General features: G+C 47.3%; 1 protein-coding gene across 5 annotated transcripts in view; it reads left to right on the plus strand.

The window, feature by feature from the left end:
• The window catches only part of LOC140709950 (uncharacterized), a 97,764-nt gene that overhangs the window by 33,511 nt on the left and 44,135 nt on the right, over window positions 1-20,118 (plus strand). The gene's annotated exons all lie outside the window — the stretch shown is intronic.

A 20,118-nucleotide genomic window follows, 5' to 3' on the forward strand; every position in this document is an offset into this window, starting at 1 on the left:
TGTCTAATTTTTGTATTTTTGGTAGAGATGGGGTTTTGCCATGTCGCCCAGGCTGGTCTTGAACTCCTGAGCTTAAGTGATCTCCTGCCTCAACCTCCCAAAGTATTGGGATTACAGGTGTGAGCCACTGTGCGCTGCCACTTTTTAAAATTTAAACAATTTCTTTTTAGAGGCAGGGTCTCACTATATTCCCTAGGCTGGTCTCGAGCTCCTGAGCTCAACTGATCCTCCTACCTCAGCATCCCAAGTAGCTGGGTCTACAAGCACATGCTTCTGCACCTGGCTTATTATCCCATACTTTTAAATGTATCCAAAGAAATCTAAATACTATAGCAATTGAAGTTCATTAAAAGTACCTTATATCCAATACTACTACATTACTTAGAGCTAAATTGATACTTGTAAATGCCTGTGTTGAAAAGAAGAAAGATATCAGTCAATAACTTAACCTTCCACTTTACGAAACTGGAGAAGAGCAAACGACACTCACAGCAAGCAGAAGGAAGGAAATGTTAATGTGCGAAGTGGAAAGAAATGAAATAGAAAGCAATGGAAAAAAATAAAGGAAACCAGAAGTTTGTTCTTTGAAAATATCAACAAAATTTACAAACTTTTAGCTAGGCTAATCAAGCATAAAAGAGGAAAGATCCAAAATTACTAAAATTAGGAATGAGAGTGTAGATGTTAGTATTGACCTTACAAAATAAAAAGAATTATAAGGGAATACTATGGACAACTGTGTGTCAAATTAGATAACTTAGATGAAATGAACGAGTTCCTAGAAACACACAAACTACTGAAATTGACTCAAGAAGAAATGGAAAATCTGAAAGACCTATAACAAGAAAATATATTGAATTAGTAATAAAATATCCTTCCCCCACAAAAAAGCCCAGGGTCAGATGGCTTGACTGGTGAATTCTACCAAACATGTAAAGAGGAATTAATATTACCTCTTCACAAACTCTCCCATAAGCATAGAAGAGGCAGAAATACTTCCCACCTCCTTCTATGAGGCTAGTATTGCCCAGATACCAAAGCCAGAAACACACACACACACACACGAAAGAAAACTACCAACCAGTATCTCCTATGAATTTAGATACAAAAATCCTTAACAGAATCCTAGTAAACTGAATCTAGCAACATATAAAGGGATGCTATATCATGACCACATGGGATTTATCCCAGGAATGCAGTTTGTTCATCAGATGAAAATCAATATAATACATTGTATTAATAGAATAAAGGACAAAACCCACATAATAATCTCAATAACTTCAGATAAAGCATTTGATAAAATTCAAAATAAAAACAATTAATAAACTAGGAATAGGAGGGAACCTTCCCAACCCATGAAAGGGTATCTCTGAAAATTCACAGATAATTTCATGCTTTAGGTTAAAAGATTGAGAGCTTTCTCCCTAAAGTCAAGAACAATACAAGGATGTTCATTCTCATCATTTCTATTCAATATCGTATTGGAAGTTCTAACCAGACAGGCAAGAAAAAGTATTAAAAGGCATCCAGATAGGAAAGGTGGAAGTAAAACTATATTTGCAGATGACGTGATCCTGAATATAGGAAATCCTAAGGCATCTACAAAAAAACTATGAGAGCTAATAAAGGAGTTCAGCAAGGTTTCAGGATACCAGACCAAAATACAAAACTCAGTTGCGGCTGGGCGCGGTGGCTTACGCCTGTAATCTCAGCACTTTAGGATGCTGAGGCAGGTGGATCACCTGAGGTTAGGAGCTCAAGACCAGCTGGCCAACATGGTGAAATGCCATCTCTACTAAAAACATAAACAGCTGGGTATGGTGACAGGCGACTGTAATCCCAGCTACTCAGGAGGCTGAGGCAAGAGAATCACTTGAACCCAGGAGATGGAGGTTACAGTGAGCCAAGATCACTCTATTGCACTCCAGCCTGGGCCACAGAGCAAGACCCTGTCTCAAAACAAAACAAAACAAAACAAACACCTCAGTTGCAGGATACAAGACCAAGACACAAAAATCAGTTGTATTTCGGCTGGGTGTGGTGGCTCATGCCTGTAATCCCAGCACTTTGAGAGGCTGAGGCGGGCGGATCACGAGGTCAGGAGATCGAGACCATCCTGGCTAACCTGGTGAAACCCCGTCTCTACTAAAAATACAAAAAAAATTAGCCGGGTGTGGTGGTGGGCGCCTGTAGTCCCAGCTACTCAGGAGACTGAGGCAGGAGAATGGCGGGAACTCTGGAGGCAGAGCTTGCAGTGAGCTGAGATCGCCCCGCTGCACTCCAGCCTGGGTGACAGAGCGAGACTCCATCTCAAAAAAAAAAAAAAGATTTGAACAGACTTCCCACGATAGAGGACAGAAAGATGGCAAATAAGCAACTGAAAGGATGCTCAATATTATTAGAAATTAGGAAAATGCTAATTAAAACCACCCTAAAATATTATTAAATACCCATTAGAATGGCTAAATTTAAAAAGTACTGACAATACCAAGTGCTGATGAGTACACAGAGTTACTGGAACTGTCATACGTTTTTACTAGGAATGCAAAATGGTACAGATACATTGGAAAATAGCTTGGCACTTTCTTAAACACGTTAAACTTATGTTTACCATGTAACACAACAATCCTGCTTCTAGGGATTTATGCTAGAGAAATGAAAACTTATATTCTCTTAAAGATCTGTGTGTGTGTGTGTGTGTGTATGTATTTACAGCAGTGCTACTCATAATCATCAGAAACTGGAAGCCACTAATCTGTCTGTTAATAGGTGAATGTATAAAGAAATTGTGATATAGCTACACAGTGGAGTACCTCTCAGCAATAACAATAATGAACTATTGAGGTACTCTACAACATGAATGAATTTATGCATTATGTTAAGCGACAGACCCTGCCACAGATGGTTACATAATATTAGTCCATTCAGTGACCTTCTGGAAAAGGAAAACATCTAGGAACAGAGACCAAGGTCAGTGGTTGTCCGGAGTTAGGGTTGGGGCTTTGAATGCAAAGGTCAGCCCCCAGGGAATTCTTTTCCTGGTTGGAATTTTTCTAATCTTGTCAGTGGTGATGGTTATAATATTAATAGCATATTCATGTTTAAAATCTCATAGAGCTGTACATAGAAAAAAGCAAATTTTGCTATTTTGCAATTTAAACATTGAAAAAGAAAACAATATCTGCCTTGCTAGGTTGTTATTGGCATTCAATAAAGTATAATCTATCGGATTTATAAGGCCTGCTCAACAAGTAGTAGCTGCTGTTGCTGTTTTTCCAGGGAGTATAGAATAAAGGTTCAAAGCATATAGGCTCTTAAGTTAACCTGCCTGTGTTCAGATCCTACTGGTTTGTGATGTCTGTGTGTCTGTGTTCTCCTCTGTAAGAAGGAGTAATAACCGTACCTATCCTATAGGATTACTAAATAGATTAAATGGGTTAACACAGACAGGAACTTAATGGAGGTTCACTGTTGGTATTAACATCATTTATCGGTTTCTCTATATTGATTTCTGTGGGAGACAAGCTAGGGAAGTGTAGTGTGAACCCCAACCTCAGGGTGGGGAGGCACGCTAAAAGGACTGTGCTGGCATTTACTTTGCTGACAAAGATGGCAAATATGATAGTAGTCAGGAAGCAGGAGCTGTGAAGCTGTTTGGGCTTCCTAATGATTCCTGAGAGGAGCGCCTGATGTAGGGAGAGGAAGCCTTGGCAGAGGCCTTCCTTTGTGTAATTAATTTGATCTGGTCTCTTGGAGCTGCTAACTTTCTTAAGTATTTTTAATTGGCTGCCAGACTGTCATTTCTAGCAGCAGGAAAATTGTGGCCTTCCCGTTTTCCCAGCCTGTGGGACCCCCACGCTGCCCCCAGCTTGGGAATGGCGGTATCAAGTTACTGCAGCGGACTGGCTGGCTGTAGCATTAGATTCTGTTTAAGGACCTCTTAAAATTTTACCCCAGGGCTTTGAGACATTGGTTTTGTTAGCACCTCTAATGTCTTTCTATAGGCGTTTAGGGTCCGCATGAAGCCTGTGTGGTTGCATTTGCCTTCCAAAGAGTCAATGTGTTGTCTGCCAGAGGGTGTCCGGCAGCTCCAGGACTACCCCAGCTTATGGGTAATAATGGCAGCACGCCTTGTCCTCTGGGGCGTGTGGTGGCCTCGTCCTCTGGGGCGTGTGGTGGCCTCGTCCTCTGGGGCATGTGGTGGCCTCGTCCTCTGGGGCGTGTGGTGGCCTCGTCCTCTGGGGTGGATGGTGGACTTGTCCTCTGGGGTGTGTGGTGGACTTTGTTGGACTTCCTACTGCCCAGATATATCAAAGTTCAGTGGAGTGAGGAAGGAAGGGGAGGCATGGAGGCAGAGTTTTTATAGTTAAAAAAGATATATATGTATATATGCAAAATTTTTTGAGAATTGAGTATTTAATAAGGCAGTGACCCAATTCTAGAGCTCTTAAAATTATATTATAGGAAGATTTCATATTTTTGCATTTTTTCAAATCCCAGAAAGAGAGTTAAACAATTAATTCTGTCATTAACATTGTAATCAAGAGCTCTGTGAAATGCAGGTACTAAGCATGAAGCATATGGACTACCACAGTCCTCGAAAGTCATCAGTTATTTATATGTGTGTGTATATATGCCTGACCTCATTCTACAAAGGATTTGTGGTGGCTTATGATAAACACTGAGAAAAATGCAAAAATAAAGAATCAGGAAAAGACAGATATAAATAAGAGTAGAAAGTCAAGGCTGGCAGAGAAATTAAAGGGAAATATGCAAAAGAATAAAGGTCTGATTAAATGATTGAACTAAAATTTTGGCTCTGAGCTCCCTGGAGGCCAAAGTGAAGAGGCAGATAAGTCAGTTAGCTAATTCTTATGAAAAAGAAAAACACACTCCAGCGCCTCAGGGAAAGCAAAGCTTTTATTAGCTCTCACCTTCCAAAGAAATGGTGCATGTAGGGGTTGCTACATATGAACAATATCATTTTTCTAATGTATTTTGGCATAAAAAACAAAACACGATCCACATATAAGAGAAGTTTGTAGAAGAGTTTGAAAAGGCAAGTAAGCAAAAAATGAAACATAAGTCATCCATAATCATAGCTCTAAGAGAGAGCTGTTATGTTTTGGTGTATATCCTTTCCAAACTTTTCTGGTACTCTTATAGTACGTTTTATGTACTATATTTGCACATAGAAATAGATATATTCGTGTGTTTTATCTTTATAAAAATCTTTTGAGGGATAGACAAAGTTTAATTACAGAACCAGCCCAATCCAGTTCAACTTTGTATAATAAAAGATGTGAGTTGTTTTTCAGTTGCCTTGCAACTTGCAATAAAGCTTTTTCTTTTCTTAAAAACTGGTGCCATGGTATTAACTTTTGTGTGCATCAGACAGTGGGCCCTTGCTTGGTGTAACAAAAACAAGTTTAAGATAAATCGTGCAAAATGCTCAACACAATGTTGTCAGCAATGTTGTAGGCAAATTATAAGCAAAAACACAGTATTAATAGATCATTTTCATTTATTGGACATGCTGTGATGGTTAATACTGAGTGTCAACTTGATTGAAGGGTGAAAGTATTTGATCCTGGGGGTGTCTGTGGGGTGCTGCCAAAGGAGAGTAACATTTGAGTCAGTGGGCTGGAAAAGGCAGACCCACCCTAAATCTGGGTGGGCACCATCTAATCAGCTGCCAGTGTGGCCAGAATATAAAGCAGGCAGAAAAACATGAAAAGGCTAGACTGGCCTAGCCTCCCAGCCTACATCTCTCTCCCATGCTGGGCGCTTCTGGCCCTCAGACGTAGGACTCCAAGTTCTTCAGTGTTGGGACTCAGACTGGCTTCCTTTCTCCTCAGCTTGCAGATGGCCTATTGCGGGACCTTGTGATCATGTGAGTTAATACTGCTTAATAAACTACTATCCTATTATTTCTGTCCCTCTAGAGAACCCTAATACACATGCCTTATATCCCTGGCATTGTAATAAGCACTTTATTTAAGCTGAGCTGCTACCCAGTTTTCACCACAGACCTCTCCCATACTAGATTATTAGCATCATTATATGACTTTAGGGAGATAAAGCAACTCAAGGTTACTCAGTAAGTGATAACTTTCACATCCAAGTTTGTCCAAAAGCCCATATGGGTTCTATTGCAGTGAGTTGCTCTGTTTCTGCACCTATCACTCTTCCCATTTTACAGATGAGTAAACCTTGGCTCTGAGAGGTTGACTATTGGCCTAGGTTAGTGAGAGATGGAGCCAGGGCTTCAGTTGTAGAGTACTGGCTTTGCTCCTGCCCTGAGATGAGCACAGTCCCTGAAGAATGTTGCAAACCAACCTGCTCCCACTTTGTGTTGGCAAGATACTGCTCTTCAGCTGCCCCAGAGCATTTATTCTCATGGTTAATGTAAAAGCCAATGAGAGTAAACTTGGATGTACTGGTTCTTGCTTTTGCAGTTATCTGCCACCAGAATGGTTGCTGTTGTTTCATGTCTGTATATATGCCCCTTGGCATTGTGACCAAATGCTTAGGGGTTTAGTCCAAGTAGTATTTGATCTAGAACCTTCTCTCCCATCCATATGGATTCTTGTATTGTCTTCTCCAGATATAGAAAAGCAAAACTAGCAAACTCCTCAGTTGTCACTTAAATGAGAAGAGATTCACTGCTTTTAACTAAGAGAGCAATGGAAATTAGCAACAGGAAAATTATTAGCACACATATCAGAGCAGAAAGTCCCCGCTTATGGCAGCTGACTCTCAAAGTCATGCCGCACACCTCCTTTCCTTGGCTACACAGTCCTAGATGGTTTGATACCCAGCCCTAGAGAGTAGCCAGGAAAGAGCTTTGAGGGTTGGGCTCTGCTAGGAAAGTGACAAACAGTGACTCAGACCCAGGACCCAATGGCTTGGTCAGTTCTCTAATTCTTCAGACTCCTATCTGGTCAATTATTAATGTCAATCTAGGCACAGCATAGTTTCTTTTTAAAATACTAGTAAGCTAGGTGGGGTGGTACGGTCAGCTATGGGCTAATCTGGTTAGTATGAAAAAGCTCATGTTGATTGCCATTACAAGCCAGGCTGAGAAATAGCTCAGATTATAGTGTCATCTGAAGAACAGAAAGTGTGTGTGCAAACTATTTCTTATTCTTGCTCCATCTTTTGCTGAGACCCAAGTATCTTTGTAGCTTGCAATCCAGGGCAGGATGAACCTGTTCATCATGCCAGATGTGAAGCTTGTGAGGTGCATGTGTGTGCCTTGTGATTTGTTTCCCCCACCTTAACCTGCGTGGGTGGGAGGCTGAGCAGCTGGAGTCCTGGGAGACGGCCATGGGCAGAGGGTTGGGAGGCTGGTGCAGGGAGTCCTGGCCAGAGGCACGTGGATCCAAGGAACAGGCTAAGCCCAGAGCAGGCTTAGCCCCCCTCACAGCAGGTGGCTGAGGTGTGGAGTACTACAGACGGATCAGGAAGAGGCCAGTCCTGGGAGGCTCAGGGACGGGGTTGGCGGGGGAATGAGAGAGGAGAGAGGGAGAGAGAAAGAGAGAAAGTATCTGGTTGGGGTGATGTGATGTGTGGGTTGGCCCAGTTTAGAGTGGCCAGGAATGGGGTAGAAATGCCCTGAGCCTTTTCCTGTTTCTACTCCCTAAGGGTTTTAGTTACAAAAGGGACCAGGAAATGTCTTCCTGCTTTGGAAGAAAAAGAGCCCACAGACAGATATAAAAGGTAAATCCTCTCTTCAGGAAGAAAGTAGAGGTTGAATAGAGTGTGCTGCAAACTCAGAGATACCTAGATGTAGGGGAGGCGTTGCCTCCTTTTCTCTCTCTGACACTGTGGTGGTGGAAATAATGCTGGCTTCATACTTGGGCAGAATCAAATTTGAATCCAGCTCCAGCAGTGATTTATCTGTACCCACTTTGCTCATCCATTAACCCGGGATGATGAATCCCCTTCTGCTTCAGTCGTTAGGAAGATTAAACAAGATACAGTGTCTTTAAGGTGTCTAGCACAGCACCTGGCAGGAGGGAGGTGCTTAATAAGCCTTCTCCTTGCTTGAGGTGGAGCAGCTGCTAGCGAGAGCACAGGGGCTGATGCAGGGACCTGTCACGGGTCTGTCAGCCTTCTCAGCTCCAATGCCGCTGCTGCCGGGCGAGCCACGTTCATCATTCCAGAGTGAGTGCTGTGAAGGGAGGTTATGGATCCATCACACCCCGGGTGCAGTGGGAGGTTCAGAGGAGAAATATGAGATCTGCTTTCCATTTGCAGTCTGTTTGGGCGCATGATGGATAAGTGTGTGTGAACAAGTGGAGCATAACTCAGACCGCACAGGAACAGGTGGAGGAGGAGGGCGAAGCTCCTGCTAGCTGGGCCTGCTGGGAAAGGGTCGCATGGGGAGGGGCTGGCCTCAGTGCAGGCATTGGGTAGAGCAGAGGTGAGTGCAGGGCAGGGGACAGGTGAGGGGCGGTGCTGCAGCTTGGAGCCAAGCCAAGGTGGTGGCCGTCAGTGTCCTGGACATGAAGATGGTCAGGGCCAGTAGGAGATGGCACTGGAGGGAAGAGGGAAGAGGGAGGGAGGGGTGTCAAGTTCTAGGTGGTTTCAGTTTGGACTGGCTGGTAGCGTGGCTGGCTGAGTAGGTAAGAGACGGATATACCTGGGTTCAGATCCTTTCCTGCCATTGCTAACAGGGAGACTTGGGCTAAATTACTTCACCTCCATGATTTTGCTTGTCTTTAAGATGTGCCTGATGGTAGTGTGACTTAGGAGGGTTACATGAGTTGCTGTGTGTAAATACCTGGCACACTGTGGGGGTGCAGGAAACAGCAGCTCTTGTTATGTAGGTGCTAATACCATGTGTGTGCCGTATAACCTTCCTACCTTAGGAAGGGGCTTTCGCTGTCCCTGGGCACCCCCAAGCATGGAAATAAAGGAACATCTTGAGTTATTTCAAGGGAAATTCCAGGTACCTAGCCACCCCAAGAGGTAAGTGAGCAACTTGAAAAGCAAGAAGGTAATAGTAGCTTAAAACAGTAGCCAAGGAAGTTAGAATCGGAGGTGTCTGATTCCCTGTAGAAACGAACGGTAACATTGTAACATATATCCAAATTGTTTTTCAGAAACCTGGACCCCCACCAGACAGATCCACTGGCATGCAGAAATCAGATGAGGGGGACCAGAGGACTGAACTCAGACCACCATTCCTTGTTCTACATTTCTTCTTGAGGGGCCTGAGGAAGTCACACCCACAAGCCAGAGCTAACATTATTTTCTGCTGACCCCCAGTTTTTTTTTATTTTGGTGGGGGGGACGGAGTCTCGTTCTGTCGCCCAGGCTGGAGTGCAGTGGCGTGATCTCGGCTCACTGCAACCTCTGCCTTCTGGGTTCAAGCAATTCTCCTGCCTCAGCCTCCTGAGTAGCTGGGACTACTACACCATGCCAGGCTATTTTTTGTATTTTAGTAGAGACGGGGTTTCAGCGTGTTGCCCAGGCTGGTCTCGAACTCCTAAGCTTAGACAGTCTGCCCACCTTGGCCTGCCAAAGTGCTGGGATTACAGGCGTAAGACACTGTGCCCAGCCTGCTGACCCCACATTTTAAAACAAATCTTCCCTTCCTTAACTGATGACAAGTCAGGAAATCTTTGAATCGACCTATGACCTATAAGCTCCCGCTTTGGGGTATCCAGCCTTTTGAGGCCAAACCAATGTGTAACCTCCATCTATTGACTTACGCTTTCCTGAAATTTACCCCCTGCCTTTAAAAACCCTTACTTGCAAGCCCTTGGAGACCCTTCCTTGAAACCCTTTCAAGCCCTGGTCACGTGTGAGCTGATTCTCCCTGCTCAGCATCCAGAAACAAAAGCCTCACTTTCTCTCACTGCAGTCCTGGTGTCAGTGTTTGGTTTTATTGCACCAGGAGAGCAGACCCACGTTAGGTTCAGCAACAATCACATTGAGTCTAAAAGAGAGGGAGATAGGGTTGTAAAGAAGATATTGTAGCTTTAAAAAGGGGGTGGGATTTGGAGAAAGTGAGTATTTAAGACTCAGTGTTTGATACCCATGTATAGAGCTAAGGCCCTTTGTTAGCATTTAGGAAGACTAAATTGAAAATATTCATACAATTACACATTTACTAGTATTAGTATGTTTGAATTTTTTTGCTTACACGGAGCCATGATCTGTTAAATTTCAAGACATCCAGTGTCTTAGTTTTCTCCCCTTATAAGCAGCAGACTAGAGAAGAAAACATGCCCACCTGACCAGGGGTATCATAGTTACAAAGCCACTGGATACAATTTACCTGGCTGGAATGTCCCCTTCTGGTAATTACTCTTGGGAGGTGTTACATCTAAAGGGAACAGTGCTTTCTGGGCCACCTTGGGTTTGCCAAGAACAAGTTGCTAATCTCACCTTTTTTACTCTTACCTTCCTGATAAGGTTGCTGTAATACAGGCATGGCACAGACACAGCAGAGAATCTGTCTAAACATCCGACATCTTGAGGACCAAAAGAAATGTGAGCTGGCACAGGTCTGTTTGTACCCGGTCATCAGCTGTACCCAGAATGGGGATAGGTCAATTTGGAGAAAAGTTTCTCTCTTGAAATGATATACTAATGTAGGGTTCAGGTGGGAACTGACCAGATCTATCATTATTTACTGACCACTTAGGATGGACTGATTTCCTCTAATATTGTGGCTAAAGTGCTTCACTGAACATGTAGCACAAAGGAGGCTTGCCCTCTTTGTAGAAGGGAGGAATTTTTGGGCCAGGCATGGTGGCTCACACCTGTAATCCCAGCACTTTGGGAGGCTGAGGTGGGTTGATCATCTGAGGTCAGGAGTTCGAGACCATCCTGGCCAACATGGCGATATCCCATCTCTACTGAAAATATAAAAATTAGCCGGGCGTGGTGGTGGGCACCTGTAATCCCAGCTACTCGGGAGGCTGAGGCAAGAGAATTGCTTGTACCCGGGAGGTGGAGGTTGCAGTGAGCCGAGATCACACCATTGCACTCCAGCCTGGGTGACAAGAGCAAAACTCTGTCTCAAAAAAATAAGGAATTTTTGTTGGATTGACCAAATACCTGAGCTCCGAGTGCTGGGCATTTTATGAGGAGATAAGGCCACTGTACCTTGGACCCATTGTACAGATGAAAACTGAGGTTCTGAGGTTAGGGAGCTTGCCCAAGATCAAGTGGTCAATTCATCAATTTGAACCCCATGTTCCTTTGTGTTATGCCCTGCACCTGGGTCCAGCACCCCAACTGTTTAAGTTCTGCCTAATCTAGATGTGACTGAACACAGATGTAAAGCCTTAGGGTCTTACGAGTTTGACTCTCAACATTGGGATTCATCTGGTTCTTTATGGGAAAGGTGTCACACTGCTGATGGGCAGAAGCTAGGAGACAGAGAAGCTTTAGCTTGGTAAACTGGACTGGGCATGGTGGCACACGCCAGTAATCCCAGCACTTTGGTAGGCCGAGGTGGGTGGATCACTTGAGGCCAGGAGCTTGAGACCAGCCTGGCCAATGTGGTGAAACCCCATCTCTACCAAAAATACCAAAATTAGCTGATCATGGTGGTGTGCCCCTGTAGTCCCAGCTACCTGGGAAGCTGAGGCAGGAGAACTGCTTGAACCAGGGAGGTGGAGGTTGCAGTGAGCTGAGATTGCCCCACTGTACTCTAGCCTGGGTGACAGAGCGAGACTCCAACTCAAGGAAAAAAATAAATAAAGCTTGGTGAACTGAAGGGAAACAACCCATTAAGGGCAAGAGGTTTCATTTATTCAGTGTCACTCAACCCCTATCCTGTGCCAGGCCTCACTGGAGCACTGAGGGTACAGAGGTGAAGGTCCCCCAGTCTGGTGTGAAGATGGTAACAATTCATATGAGAGTGGTTTCATAAAAAAGCAAGACAGAGTCCACCTCTCCCTTGCTTAGAACACTCCATTATATTCTCATTCAACTTTTTACAGATCTGATCTTTCCAGACTGTGTCCTTCAAGTCTTATTTCAGAAAAAATAAACAGCTTTACTGAGATATAATACACATGCTGGTAGGCTGAATAATGGATCCCAAAGATGTCTATGTCCTGCTCCCTGGAACCTGTATGTTACTTTACCTGGAGAAATGGCCTTGGATATGTGGTTAAGGATCTAGAGACACAGAAATTATCCTGGGTCATTCATGCAGGCCTATTGTAATCAGAAGGGGTCTTATAAGAGGGAGGCAGGAGGGAGAACGGGAGAAAAAGGAAATGCGATGTTGGAACTGGAAGAGTCTAAATGAGGCACTTTGAAGGTGCAAGAAGGGGCCATGACTCATGGAATGTAGGTAGCTTCCAGAAGCTGAAAAAGCAGGAAACAGATTCTCCACTGGACTTTCAGAAGGAAATACTTGCCAATATCTTCTTTTTGGACGTTTGGTTATTTTTTTTTTTTGAGAGGGAGTCTTGCTCTGCCACCAGGCTGGAGTGCACTGGCACAATCTTGGCTCACTGCAACCTCTGACTCCCGGGTTCAAGTGATTCTCCTACCTCAGCCTCCCAAGTAGCTGGGATTACAGGCACACGCCACAATGCCCAGCTAATTTTTGTATTTTTAGTACGGACGTGGTTCACCATGTTGGTCAGGACGGTCTCGAGCTCCTGACCTCAGGTGATCTGCCCACCTTAGTCTCCCAAAGTGTTGGGATTACAGGCGTGAGCCACCACGTCTGGCATGATTTTGGACTTCTTTTGATCTCCAGACTGTAAAATAGTAAGTTGGTATTGTTTGAAATCACTAAGTGTGGTAGTGTGTTACAGCAGCAATAGGTAACCAAATGCACAGGCTGTACAATTGTGGATTTTACTATATTCAGAGTTGTGCAACTAATACACAATCAATTTTGGAACATTTAATGAATCTCCTTCTCCCCCTTCAAAAACAAAACACAAAACAAAACTCCATTCCCATGACACTCACTCTTCTTTTCCACTGGTTGTTAGCCATGTGGCCTTGGGTAAGATCCCTAACCTGTGTGGATGAGCCTCAGTTTTCATCTGTAAATGAGAGACCACTCAATTCCCAAGGATGTTGAATAATTCCATGAGATCACATGTGTAATCCCTCAGCACAGTGCCTGCCATCAGCATTCAGTAGAAGATCGTTTTATTATTTTATTAATACCAGTGAGGAGTCTGTTGCAGAAGTCCAAGGGAGAGATGAAAGAGGCTGAACTAGGCCAGTGGTTCAGGGATGGAGGGCATCTTGTCAGTGGCTCAAAGCTTGTGATCCTCCCTCATTGGACAACAGGTGGCTTCCTTCCATGGCGGCAACTTGCTGAAAACCTGCCTGCTCGTGCCTGTGCAGCCTCTAGAAGGCAGTGGAGCCAAGGCTGTGGATAGAACAGTGTGTCTGTGCGTTCAGCCTTTTTTCCCTGTTCTGAAACTTCATTGTATGTTTGCATTGGACTGTTCCCTCTCTCCTTGCTCTGTGCAGATGATGATTTTTTTTTTTTTTTTTTTTTAAAGATACAGCATCCAGCTCTGTTGCACAGGCTGGAATGAAGTGGCGCAATCATAGCTTGCCTTGACCTCGTGGACTCAAGTGATCCTCCTGCTGCAGCCTCCCAAAGTGTTGGGATTACAGGCATGAGCCACTCACTTCACCTGGCCAGTTGATTTATTTTTTAAACCACCTCACATAGCAGGGTAACCTCTGAGTTCCTGTTCCATCTTGCGGCCTGGGATTAGGTACAGCTAAAACTGCCAAGTTGCGGACAGCTATTTTTTCCAGAGCTCAAGTGGTTGGAGAACATGGGCGCCCCCTCCCTGCAGCTCAGCAGAACCTAGAATGAACCACAGTTGCTCTTCTGCCAGTTCAAAAGTTAGGGCCTGTTCTATCTTGCATTCCTCCTCTACTCCACAGGGCGTATGAGTTCTGCCCAAATCACGTGGGTTGTGGTGGGTGGGGGTGTGTGCTGAGCGTGATTCCCTGAAGAAAATTCAGATGCTGTCACCAGGCAAAACCAACAGATGTCCACTACAGCTACCACCGTGGAACAGAATAATTCACCCATTAAGCACCTGGCTTAGGACTCCAGTTCCCAAGGATGGAATCTCAACTCCACCATTTACAAGTTGTGTGACCATGGCTGGGTCACTTCACCAGTCAGCCTGAGTCTCAGTGTCCCATCTGCACAAAGGGAGTGATGGCCCACATCGCCAGCTTGAATCACCGTGAAAGCACCTTGCAAAGAGTCCAAGCAGGCTCAGGCTCAGGCAGGTGGCGCTGCAGTTTGGTGTGGCATGAACTATATCTCTGGCATGTTATCCAGCCAGTTCCAGGGCAGCTGTCTGTGGAGAGCAGCCGGATGTAGCACAAAGAGCCAGGCTGTCCTGGGTTCAAAGCCTGAACCTCCCACCTTAGGAGCTACACGTTCCTCCTCCATGATGATCACCTTTCCTGCCTCCCAGGGTTGTTGGAAGTGTCAAGGGGACATGTAGACAGCCTGGTACACTGTGTTCTGTGAGTGGTGATAGCTGTGTTCATAGTACAGTTGTTACTCCACAGCATGCCAGGAGTCCAGATGTGAATGGAACAGGACAGACCCCGTACTCTGTGAACAAAAGCCCATCTTTCTGGGTAAAGGGTGCATTTGGCCAGCAGCCAAGGGCCCTGGGAAGTCTTTGTGCAGCCCGGCCCTTCCCTCCTTCAGTTCAGCGTGGGGTGGGTACAGCCTCACGGAGGTTCATGTTTCACTATTAATTATCCCCCAGGCTCTTTTATCAGCCTGTCTCTCATTCCCACCACAAGGCTGTCAGCCAGACAGTTGGAACAGAATCTCATCTGGAGTGTGTTTGCTCTTCTCCCCCATCGCTGGCAGAGATCTGGGATCAGCTCTGCATTAGGGCAAGTTGTAAGTAAACACACATTTGCTCAAATGTGGCCCTTCTAGTAGAGACTCAATTTTCTGTATTCCCCTTCCTTTAGTACGAATGACTTGGAGGTTGTGGTAGGCAGACCATGGCTCCGACAGTGTTTATTAATGGTTATATTGGACTCAGTGAAGGTTTCTGTCCTTACTTGGTATTGAGTTACTACTTTTAAGAGACCCGTCTAGTAATGCTATTGTCATGTTACTCATTTTATAAATCCTATCTATAATGTTATTGTCACAGAAATGACAGAAATGTTATGGAAGAATCTCAAAATACTGCTAAATGTGTTAGTCAAAAAATGTCTTTGCCCCTAAAATGTGTAAAGTTATTGTACATTGTATAACTATTATCACAGAGTATTATGTTGAATATACTATTTCAGACCCTATTCTTGCTACTTAGTGAGAGAAAATGCCTTTTCCATAAAAGATTTAAGAAAGAATGCTCTAGATGGGAACACTTTAGGTTTTAAGTATTCCCACACATTTTATAATGAAGTAGATAACTGGAACTATAATTAGGTGTTTCCAAAAATTGATACTAATTTCTAAAAAAAAAAAAAAAAAGTTACAATTTAAAAGCTGTTTTGTTTTCCTTCTTCCTAATTCTGGAAAGTTATGAATTAAAGAAACTAAATTTGGAAACTGGCTCTAACCTATATTTATCCTTTTCCTCAAAGCAATTTAAAAAAACTTTGTATTCTCATGAACAAAGAAATGTTCATCATGATACATCTAGCATTATATATATTATATATGTTATACATATATATATTTTTTGGAGACAGTCTCGCTCTGTCACCCAGGCTGGAGTGCGGTGGTGCCATCTGAGCTCACTGCAACCTCCGCCTCCTGAGTTCAAGTGATTCTCCTGCCTCAGCCTCCCTAGTAGCTGGGGTTACAGGCGTGTGCCAACACGCCAGGCTAATTTTTGTATTTTTAGAAGAAACAGGGTTTCAACATGTTGGCCAGGCTGGTCTCGAACTCCTTACCTCAGGTGATTTGCTCCCCCTCAGCCTCCCAAAGTGCTGAGATTGCAGGCATGAGCCACCATGCCCAGCCAGCTAGCATAGTCTTTTTACATAATTTTTTTTTGCTGGTAGAATTTTCACATGGCATTATGACAGTAGCACTTTCTTCATGTAGGTATTTAAGATTGTGTGCTGAAAAATTAATAGCATAAACATACTTTAAATTAGAGAGAGATGACTAAGGGGAGTCAAGAAAGGGAGGCAGAGCCCCGTGCAGGCCTTCCTTTCCCTGGGGACAAAGAGAAGCCAGGGCCAGGCCTCCTGGGCCGTTGCAGGCTGGCATGTCTGCCTTGCACCCCACCTGGCCCCACATTCCCCTTGTTGGACCTCAGGAGGGGCCCCGTTTCCACTCTGCTGCCTGATGTTCTGGATCCTGAGCCCACACCCAAGCCCAGGCAGGGCTGAGTCTCCTCTCCCTGCAGCCTCCGAGGCCAGCAGGCCCCAGGCTTCAACTCTGTCCTCCACTGGACGACCCTCTGGTCAGGTCCCTGAACATACCCGTGGGAAAAGATATGCACCCATGTGCACGTGTCCACATACGTGAAGACAGGTGTGCGCATGTGCGCAAGTGTACAGGGTGCACCCATGTAAGAACCCTACAGATCTTTTTTCCAGGAGAAGGCTATATCCCCCCCCATGGTGTCAGGTGTCCACTCAAGCCCCCCAAGGGTGGGGTGTGGAGACAGGGGAGAAGTGGTTGGGATTCTGGGCAGAACTGCCATCTCAGATGGGTCCTGAGGCCGTGCACGTCGGCCAAGGTCTGGCCACAGTGATTCCTGGGAAGTGTGGGGAGGGGGCTATTCAGACCCACCCGCTTACCTCTTCATTCTCCTGGAAGACAGTCACAGGAGCCTATTTGCCACCAAAAGTTCCACACACCCCTCCCCCCCAGCCTCTCCCTCCTTATCAGGTCTCTTCCCTGGGCATAGGCCTGAGTGTGCAGCCTGGGTAGCTGCTAGCCCCACAGATGGGACCTGTCTGCACCGTGGGGAGCTCCCTGTGGCCAACTCCAGCTTTGTCAGCCCTGGCGAGGGTGGGTGGCAGGCAGCACCTGGTCCCTTGGTCCAGGTTAGCTCTCCTGGGCTGGCTGCCCCCGCTCCCCAACACCCCCCTCCCTCAGCAGGCCAGCTCTGGGCATAGTGGTTGGCTGAGTCTGAGCCAGACCCTGTCTTGGCAGCTCCCTCTGCTGCCTGTGAAGGCGACTTCACTTTGACTTCAAATCTGTAGAGTGATGTGCAGATCGCACATTCAGCCCTGAGCCCCACCAGGACACAGCAGGGAGAGGAGCAGCTGCGGGGGCTCCCCAGGCTCAGGTTCCTAGGCCCTCCCATCCCAAGGCCCCATGGGCTTCCCTTCCTCCATCCTTTCTGTGCCTAGATGCAGGCCAGACCTCAACAGGCAGCTGGGGGATGGGGAGAGAACAGAGGACTTTTCCCACAGAGGCTCAGAGCACACATCCAACCTCAGCCCACCCCCCCAGCGCAGGCCCACTGGCTTCTCCTTGTGAGATGAGTATGTTCATGGCCATCATTTCTTTGGGGGAAATTAAGAGTCTTTGGGGCTCCAGTTCCTCTCTGCTGCTCGCTCTCCTCTGCTGCCCGCTCTTTTCTGCTGCCTGTCCCACATCCTAAGAGTGCCCCTGTGTAGAGAGGGGGAAGGGCCCCCACCCTTACAGCTCCCCACATGAGGCTGAAAGTTGCCCAGTTCTCCCATAGACCCGATGTAGACAGCTTCCTTGAATACACGGAGAAATTAATCCTGCTAGTCTTAAAAAGGAAGTTACCTTTTTTCATTTGAGTTCCCTGAAACTTACCAGCCCAGGGCCTGACAATGAGAAGCCAGCCCCTCAGCCCCTATGATTGCCTAAGGCACCACCTGCTGCCTGGTGACCAACTCCTCTTCCACACCCCTTCCCAAATCCTGTGTTTCCACACATGGTTACATTTCTTCTATCCCTGCAGGACCCCCAGCCTATTCTGACTACCCCCGCAGGACCCCCAGCCTATCCACTAACCCGGATGTTGAGAAAGGCTCTCTTAGCCCGCTTCCCTGCCCAGCTCTTTCTGTCCTCCTGCCTCTGCCCTGCCCCACCCTTTCTACAGAGGCCCAGTGCCTCTGAAAAATCGCGGGGGTAGGGGGTGGTGCGCTCTGCCAGGGGAACCTGGGGAGGCAAGGCGGTTCTCTAAGGCCCCTTCGTCGCACCCCCAGCCATTCCCGACCTTGCATTCCCGCGCAGCTTCCCTCCCCTCTGTGTAGCCCAAACAGGCAAATGCAGGAACTGCACACTGGTGCACCAGGTGAAACGAGCGGCTGTGCCTGCAGAGGCGCTGGGACCCAGGCTACTGGTGGCCTTTCCAGCATCAGGTTCCATCTTACCCGCGCCCTGCACCCTACTCCTGCTGGCACCCCGATCCCATGAAGGCGCTGCCTGCCATCACCCTGCACCTACCCACGGTCTGGTCCTAACCGCACCCTGCCCCGCCAGCACCCTGCTCCCACCCACACTCTGCTGTACCCACACCCGACCCTGCCAGCACATCCTACCTGCGCCCCGCCCCGCAATCACCCTGCCCTACCGCACTCCCTCCCACCCTCCCAGCAGCCCGATCCTACCTGCGCCCCGCCCCGCAATCACCCTGCCCTACCGCACTCCGTCCCCCCCTCCCAGCAGCCCGATCCTACCTGCACCCCGCCCCGCAATCACCCTGCCCTACCGCACTCCGTCCCCCCCTCCCAGCAGCCCGATCCTACCTGCGCCCCGCCCCGCAATCACCCTGCCCTACCGCACTCCGTCCCCCCCTCCCAGCAGCCCGATCCTACCTGCACCCCGCGCCTACCCACTTTCTCCCCACCAGTACCCCGCCCTGCGCACTCAGCAAGCATCCTGCTCCACCCGCACCCCGCTTCTATCTGTGCCCTGCGCCACCAGCACCGTACTCCTACCCGCACTCTGCTCCTTCCTGGGCCTGGTCCAGCTGTCACCCTGCTCCTACCTGCACCCTGCTCCTACCTGCATCCAGCCCCGCAGCACCTAGCTCCTTGCATGGGCCTTTCTCCTACCTGCTGCCCTGCCCGGCAGGACCACATCCTACCCGCGCCCCACGCTGCCAGCACCCATCGTGCAGCACCCCATCCTACCCACGCTAGCTCCACCACAACCCGTCTTACCCGCACTCCACTCCTACCCATGCCCTGCCCCGCCAGCACCCTGCTTCTACTTGTACTCTTCTCCTTCCAGCGCCCTGCCCTGCCGGCACCCCACCCTACACATGCCTGGCCCAGCAATCACCCTACTCCTACCTGAACCCCACTCCTACTCACACCCCGTTCCTACCCGCGACCCACCACTCCAGCGCCAGCCCCTACCTGAACCCCGCTCCTACCCATACCCTGCCCGTACCCCATACAACCCACGCCTCACCCTACCAGCACCCCAATATTACCCACACCCGGATCCTACCCACACCGTGCTCCTAACTGTGCCCCACCCCACCAGCACCCCACTCCTAGGAGCACCCTGCTTTGACTCGCCCCCCACACCTACCCCTGCTCCTGCCCCACCAGGACACCACTCCTACTGGAGCCCATTGACACTGCACCCTGATCCTGCTTGCACCGTGATACTACCCCTTCCCAGCTCTGTTCGCTTGAGGTCTTCAGACTCTAACATTTAGACAACCACACAATCCATTAGATCCATTCACTTTTTTTTTTTTTTGAGACAGTCTCGCTCTGTCGCTCAGGCTGGAGTGCAGTGGCGCTATCTCGCCTCACTGCAAGCTCCGCCTCCTGGGTTCAGGCCATTCTCCTGCCTCAGCCTCCCCAGTAGCTGGGACTACAGGCGCCCGCCACCAGGCCCAGCTAATTTTTTGTATTTTTAGTAGAAACGGGGTTTCACCGTGTTAGCCAGGATGGTCTCCATCTCCTGACCTCGTGATCCGCCTGCCTCCGCCTCTGAAAGTCCTGGGATTACAGGCGTGAACCACCATGCCTGGCCCATTTAAAATGTTTATTGATAAACTAAGTTATTTATGACAGGAAAGTCACACACACGTTGCAGGAAACTGAGGACCGGAGAGACTGATACGAGTACAGGAGGATTGTTTATTTTAGGTACCTGTTGGCTCGGTGGATTCATACCCAAAAAGCTGAGCATTAAAGTCAGAGCGGGGT

The sequence above is a fragment of the Chlorocebus sabaeus genome, chromosome 23 (genome assembly GCF_047675955.1).
Source record: "Chlorocebus sabaeus isolate Y175 chromosome 23, mChlSab1.0.hap1, whole genome shotgun sequence".
Classification (NCBI taxonomy): Eukaryota; Metazoa; Chordata; class Mammalia; order Primates; family Cercopithecidae; genus Chlorocebus; species Chlorocebus sabaeus.